This window comes from Poecile atricapillus, chromosome 3 (genome assembly GCF_030490865.1).
Source record: "Poecile atricapillus isolate bPoeAtr1 chromosome 3, bPoeAtr1.hap1, whole genome shotgun sequence".
Lineage (NCBI taxonomy): Eukaryota > Metazoa > Chordata > Aves > Passeriformes > Paridae > Poecile > Poecile atricapillus.
Window position 1 is genome coordinate 47,016,534 of NC_081251.1, and position 7,081 is coordinate 47,023,614.

The following is a 7,081-nucleotide window of genomic DNA, read 5'->3' on the forward strand; positions in this document are numbered from 1 at the left end:
CTCCTTTTATATTTTCATAAGAAAAAAAATCCAGTTGCCAGTTTATCTAACCTTACCTGGGTGTCTCAACAAAAACCACCTGGGGCTTCTTTTCTGTTGAATGTAGCTTAAGTACATGGAAATAGAAGCCAGAGTGCTAATTTCTTCTGTTCAGAGTGAATGAGTAATGTGAGCATATTCAATATCTTCAGAGGCTTGAATCAGAACAGTGACAATGAATGAATCCTCAGTGCTCAGAGGTTCTCTAGTGAGCCTCCTTTAATATTTTTGCTTATGCCCTCTTTATATTGAAAGGAAGAAGCCCATAGAAGGTGATGTGCTGGGCAGAGCTGCCAAATTGTTGCTTGCTAGTGGCTGATTTCTCCTGTGACTTCACCCTGGGCACTGCTAAAAGGGCATCCCCTCTCATTGCCCCTCATATGACGCAGGGAACCAAACGCACTTTTCAAAGTCATCTGGATCATGGGCTGGTCCTGACTGCCTATGCCATGCCTATGGCTCTGCTGTGGTGCCAGCCCCAGAAACACAGAGAGAAGGCCAGAAAGGCCTCTGGGGTCATCTGAGCATGTCTGAGCATCAAGTCTTACAATGTACCTTGTCATCTAAGCTTTGGGAACAATTACTTGTTTCAGTCACGTAGTTGTGCCAGAGAGACGCCTAAACAGAAAACATACACTTGTCTCCTCAGATGCCACCCCAAGATGGTCACCAGAGACAAAAAGGTACAGAGATACTCAAACAGATGTGATTAATTTCAGCCTGAAGATGAAGTGTCCATTTGAAGAAATGAACCATGAAAGCACCTCCAGAAGCAGAAAGGGTTCCTAGTGACATGTAGCTGTCCCCATCGGAGGACACCTAGGGGAATCTCACCTAAAACAAAAGCAGAGAACTGCCACATCCCTCCATAAATTGTGTTATAGTTCATTCTGTTAAATACAAGACTTTTTCTGGCTTACGGTTCCCACTGTTGTGTCTTCTTATCCATCTCTTCCTTTGGTTAAAGGGTCTTTTGGTACCTTGGTAGTCTTCCCTCAAAGAGTCTCTCTGAAGTGTAGATAAACCTACATGACCTGTTAGTGTTATGAGAAAAAACCCCAGCCCTTTTCCCATAAAATGAACCTTTTCCTGCATGAAGATGCCCACAGGAGCAGAGTGTTGCCATCACTGAAGCTGGTTTTGCAGTTTTGGCAAGACAGGCTCTGAGGCAGGAGTCCAACTTTGGGATGTCTGGATGGGGTCCCGGATGGACTGAATTCCCTAGGAAATGTCAGGGTTGCTGCTTGTTTCTGAACTCATTTAGGAGAGCAAACATGTATTTGACTGAAATAAAAAACTAAGCCACTGCTGCAATTTTTTTTCCCCCTGATATTAAACAACTATTTAATTAAAAAAAAGAAATTGACAGATGGCAGGGCTGTACCTAATGCAAGACTGAGCATTTCTCCAGTGAATTTAAGGTGGTCTGAAAGAGATTTAAAAAGGCAAGGGGTGGAGAATATTATTAAGAATATATATAAAAAGAACCCTAATATCTTTCTTCCTTTAAATTAAATTGGGAAGGTTTTCTTCCCTTTTCCTAATTAGCTTTGCAGTGCAGAGCTTTGCCTGGTTTATTCAGAAGCCTCCTGGGTGTCTGCCCAGGTACTCCAGGGTATCCTTTCTCTGGTAACTAGTCAACAGAAAAGGCAGGATGAGGTATTAGATACAGTGCCTGCTCCCCTCTGCTGTAGCTGAGGTCTTCTAGGCAGGAGACCAGAACAGTGATGATGGGACACCAGCCTCATGAATGATCTGGCTCCAGCAGCACTAAACCTTCTGTTTCTCTATCCCTTTTAGATTTCCCTGGTTTTGCTTTCTGACACTGCATTGTCCCACTTGGAGTCAGCACCATGCCTCTGACCACGTGGCAAGCTAGAATTTTAATGAGGCAAAAAAACATAAGGTGATATCTCTGAGGTGCAACTTTTGCAAGAATAAATATGGAGAGTTTTGTAGCTATCAATAGGTCATGACTCATTTATAGAAAATGTTAATGAAATAATCCTTTAGACAAAACAGTACTGAAAACCTTGGATCCCAGACACATTATTCACTTGTTTGAAATGTCCTGTGGGCTTTTCTGGATTGGAGATGCCTGATTCAGGTGCAATCATTCGCTGGGAGACTTCTGCCTTAACCCCTTCCTGTTTTGTGCTCTTTTTTCTTGTCCTTCCCTTCCACCCACATGGCTAATGAAATTTGGGCAAGTCACCTGATGATTCCTTCCTGCCATCTCTTCTCTTTCATCCTGGTGGTAATGGTGAACATGTTATTTGAACCGAAGAATTGGGATAAAATAAATGGACATAGTTGTGCAACAGAGGTGTTTGTTTGCTTTTCCCCTGATGATTTACAGGGGAATTCTGCAGCAGGCATGCAAAACATAACTGTACAACTGAATTGTTGAGGGGGTCAACCCAACACAACTCAGCTGCATTTTCCTAAAAGCTGGGCAAGCTTGCAATCCCTCTGGAGATTCTGAGTTGATGTGGGGTTTTCATTGGATATTTGTAGATTTTTATGCTTTTTTCTCTAAAGGAAAATGAAAATAAACCAAGTGTGAATGCTTAAAATGGGTTTCCCATAGGTTTTGCACTTTCATACAAATATGCTGAGGTGTGATTGTTAAGTAGAAAAATAAAGAAATTTCACATTATTCTCCATACCCTTGTCCTCATGTGGTATGGGCTTTTTTTCTCTTGGATAGTTCATTATTTTGTAGACCCTGAAAGACATAGCCTGGGGGCTGGGACAAGAACTCTCTTATGCCTTTTCCAAAATTTTCCCATTCAAGCATCTGAACATGGGTTGTTACCATCTTTGTGAACCCTGGACCTTGGCCAGGTCTGCTGTGCCCCCCTAGTGTTTGCTCTTTGGACTTTCCACCACTAATTCCCCAGATTCTGCTTTTTTTAATGCACCCATCCAATGAAGGAATAAATCCTTCCAGCCCTGAAACTTGGAGCAGCTTCCTTGTATGCAGGAGGAGGGATGTGGTGGTGACCTGCTTCATTCATGAGGAAAAAGAAGTGGAGATGATGGCACCAGCAGGAAGGAGAGGAGCAGGCACAGCCTTCCTTCCCCTCTCTAAGCTGTTTCACTTCCTGAGATGCTTGACAGGTAAAATGGGCACCAGATCTGGCCAGTGCCCTACAATTTACGTGTGTCTCTGGGTCTGGAGAGGGCATCTTATATATTTCCTGTAGACCAAAGAGATGAGGTTGTCTTTCAGTGCCAAAATAAATCCAGAGACAGCAATGTGAATGCACCACTATTTATGTGGGGTTTTTTTTAAAGGTTAATGAAGTATGTACTGAGAATAAAATAAAAAAAATAAAATAAAAATCCCCAACTGGTGGCTTGGGAAAAAATACAACTCATTTTTTGTGTCTCTCCCATGCCTTACCCTCAAGGAAGGTTTGGGTAGGACATTGGCTAGGACCTTATTTTCATTTCCATCAGGAATGTTTTTTGGCTGGCATACAAACTACGTGTGTAAATAGATCAGGAGTTAGGGAAGCTTCTTTACTATTTCCTCCTATAACTAACAATGGAAACTCTTTGAGAACCGTACAAGCCTCGGTGGACATTCACATGTCTCCTGACATGCAGGATTAGCTGCCCTGCTCAAATATTTACCCTGATGGCGCTTCTCCCTGAGGAGCAGCTGTCTGCCTGCTCTCCAGAGCAGCCCAGCAATGGGGGAGAAAGGCAGGGGAGGCTGGAGCTGCCAGCATTGCAGTGCCCACAGAGCTGGGCTATGAGGAGAAAAGCTGATTTGCAAATACGGTTTGGGCTGATCTGAATTTATTATGTCACAGTGAATTCAGCATCAAACTGAAAAAAGCAGAGCTGCTGTGCTGTATGCAGAATTGGCCCATTCCAGCGTGTAATAGGTTAGCTTGGTGCAGTTGTGCTTCTTTGCCTTGCTTGATGGGGCCCCAATTTGTCTTCATTTTTATTCCTGTCTCTACCTTCACTTTGGCCTGCTTTTTGCAGCCTGTGCCTTTCTGAATTGATTGCACAGAGCCTGCCCCACAGAGCTAGGCAGAGCACAGACTGATCCTGTTCAGTGTGAACAGATATTTTTTTATGATCTGGTAACCAGAAACATGAAAACTCAGGCTGTCTTTGATGACAAATAGTCAACTTAAAAAATTCTGAGAATTTCTAGTTTCACATTGTTGATAGTCACTGAAAGATTTCAGAGATGTGTGCTTTGGAATACAAGCACTTTATGGCATCTTTTCTGTGTTCAAGGCCTGTTAGAAGAAAATAGGATGCAGACAACTACCTGCATAAGACAGTTTTGAAAATGGGACCTAGTCTTAAACCTCTATGTAAATATCTTCATATATGAGGTTTTCTGTTATAGCTCAGAGGAGCTTTATGAATTAGCTTGGAAGCAGCTCAGCTGAAACAGAAACAGTGGCACACTATGGGTCCCCCACAAACTGTGGGGAACATGGTATAACCTTGTACAAAGCATTTCTACCCCTCCAACAGAAATCTTGGTGTTGCACATGCTATTACTGAAGTGGGTATGCAGGACAAGATAAATTTCTGTCCCATTGGAAATACCTTGGGAGAAGTTCATTAGTCAGCTTGTTGAGAATATGCTGTTGTTGGTGGTGCTCCAGGAGAAGAGATATGGAACATTTTTGAGTGCAACTTTTGTCTGAAACTCAATTAGAAGAGAAGCAAAATTGCCACAAATTTACAAAAGCTGAGCAGCAGAGAAGAGAGGAACCTCACAACAGTGCATTGATGGTGGGCAGGTGATTCCTCTGCAATGACCATCACAGCTCCTGGCCTCAGGCTTCCAGCTGGGAACTTCACCATTCCTTTGAGCATGGCTAATCCCAGGACCTGGAGCATGCCATGCTGCCTGGCAACAAACCCTGCCACTCCCAGCAGGGAGATGTCTGTTCCTCCGTGTGCCCAAGTTGCTAGCAGTAGCAAGCAGACCTCCTAGCAAAATCTATCAGTGTTTTTGGAGCACTGTTGTTTTGAAGAAGGCAGCTTCCTTCCAAAGCCCAAGTGAGCAAACAGCATGTGAGACAGGGCCAGACAAAGGCAATATGTTGTCATGTAATATTTCTATTCCTTTTTACCCATCTGTTTATTTATTTGAAGGAAGAGGCACAAACAGTAGGTTTGACAGAAACAGAGGGGTCTCTTTGTAACATACATGCCCAAAGAGCAACAAAACAGGACAATGTGCAAAAACCTTCCTGCCAAAAGGTGAACCCCCAGCTCTGGTGTGTGTCTGAAACTAACATCCAGTTATTAGGAATGACCAAACCCAACCCTGGCTTTGATGGGTTTTGTTCCAGTAACTCCACCAAGCTCACTAGGGAGTATTGAAAATCCTGGCCCACAGCAAGTATCAATAATGAATACCTCTGGCATTTTGTCTAAGATCTTGTATCCAGTTAGAATGCATGGTTATATCTGTTTATGGGTTTATAACTCATACTTTTCCATCTCTTAAGACAATAGATTTACATGACATATTTCACAGACAGGAAGATGATTTTTTTTTGCAGCGAAGAGATGTGTGCAGTATGTAGAGGTCACTGAATATACAACTAAATTACATTCTGTTCAGGGTGGTATTAGAATGGCATCAGATAGCAGAGCAGGTTTAGTTCAGGAAATGAATGATGCTTTATATAATCAAATTTGCAAGGGAGATTTGGCAAGGACGAAGCATAAAGACAAACTATTGCTGAGTCTGGACATGGCATTAAAAACATTAGTTTTTAGGTTGTGGGGGATCACTAAAGACCCGCAGGAGAGGAAAAGGGCACATTGCCTCCATTTATTTAAATCAGAGCTAATACTAGCAGAGACACAGACTCCAATACTCAGTGGTCAAAGCACTGGTGTACTATTTATGCATAGGAGTTAGTGCCGCTGTCTTTGTGGCCTTATGGCTACTTATACATGCAGGGGTCAGTAGTGCAGGTGCTGTGAGGTCCAGACAGCCTCATTTAAATGCATTTGTTAAGGAAAGGCAGTGAAGGCACGTTGTTGTCTTTTTTGAGAGCTGAGTCCTAGTATAGCAGGAGTGGTGCTCCTAGCAGCCTGCCCTTCTCAGGCTGAAGAGGTATGCTGATTGACATGCACACATGTGAGCATTCATCCAGCCACCTAAAATGACATTTTAATGTGTTACATCACCAGAATGTCCTCCTTGGGGAGGAACATTCCTCCCACTCCTTCCAAACCCAACATTTTCTATCAATCAGCTGAATTATACTCTAAGCATAGTTTCAAAGTCTCTCTACAGCTCAGACACCATGTTCTCCAGATGATTCCAGCAAAAAACACCACATAAAACCAATGGGTAATCCTACAGAAATATCTCTCTCCTGTTTCCCAAGACTGGGGACCATTATTCATGTCAGACCAGTCTTTGCTAGCTCACACAGAGCATTCCCAGTCCTGCACTGTGACCTTTGCACTGGTCACATACTTTAACACGGCAATGCAAGGAGAAGACACATTTCAAATAAATGCTATGTGCTCCTCTTGCAGTACTAGAAGAAGAATGGATGTGCCTCTCCTCTGGCCTTCCTCACTTCTTATAGGCTGGAGAGTGAAAGGGGTGTCTTTGGAGCTGCTAGAGAAAACTGAATCTGGAATCTCCTCAGACAGCTGGCACTGGTCATTATTATCCCTCTGCAAGGCTGCCAGGAGAGGTTGAACAGCCTCCGCCCTTGGAGGTTTTCCAGATTCAAAGAGACAAAGCCATGAGTGACCTAATGTGATCTCAGAATGAGCCCTGCCTGAGCTGGGGTTGGACTAGAGATCCCCTGAGCCCTCTTCCAACCTCAACTATCTTCTGATTCTATGAAAGAAGCTATGTTTTGATCGTATGCAGAAGAGATTTTTGAGACACCTGTGTGCTATGTTCATAACCTTTCAAGGGGAAACACGAGGATGGCTTGTGTCTGGACTGCCACACACCAGAGTAACATAATGAAATGAACTGATCTGCTGCATCCATTTGTCACCCTGGTACTGCCTGGAC